Here is a 617-nt window from a genome sequence, read left to right as displayed (position 1 = left end):
TTTTTGTGAAGTAAAGAAATCTAATTCGGAGGTTATGGTCTTTTCTTTAACACCTTTTGTTTAAATTATTTCGAATAAAAATAAATTTAATTCAATCGTAGAGAAGACCAAAATAAAAATCACATTAAAGTAATATTTTGCAAAACAGAGTTGAGAAATCAGAAATAAAAGAATTATTTTTGTGTGATTGAAAACCCTTTTTTCTAACGCACGCACAAAATGTTCGATTTTCGACGCATGTATAGCGTGCGGGAAGTGACCAATTTCGAACCCGTGGTAAAAAGCAGTTAGAAAAAGACTGTTTCAAGCTGCTGCACTTGCGCTCTTTGAGTAAGATTACTTTTTCTTGCTGTTGTGCTTACTTTCCAGGAATTTCGGAATCATAACCTCACTTCATTATGATTTGATGCTTTAGAGCCTGATTGTGAATAGTAAATAGTTATTGCAAAGATATTATAATACCTTTGGTTATTGGACAAACTCGAAGTGATAAGTTACCATAAATTACTGATAAATTAGCATACGAGGGTGGATTGATAAGTTTCCGGCCTGACCAAGAGATGGCGCCACTAGGCCTACCTTGAGGTGGCGTTCTATAGTACCATCCTTAGATAGCT

Source organism: Belonocnema kinseyi, chromosome 7 (assembly GCF_010883055.1).
Source record: "Belonocnema kinseyi isolate 2016_QV_RU_SX_M_011 chromosome 7, B_treatae_v1, whole genome shotgun sequence".
In the NCBI taxonomy this organism is placed as follows: Eukaryota; Metazoa; Arthropoda; class Insecta; order Hymenoptera; family Cynipidae; genus Belonocnema; species Belonocnema kinseyi.
Note: the sequence above shows the minus strand (reverse complement) of the source record.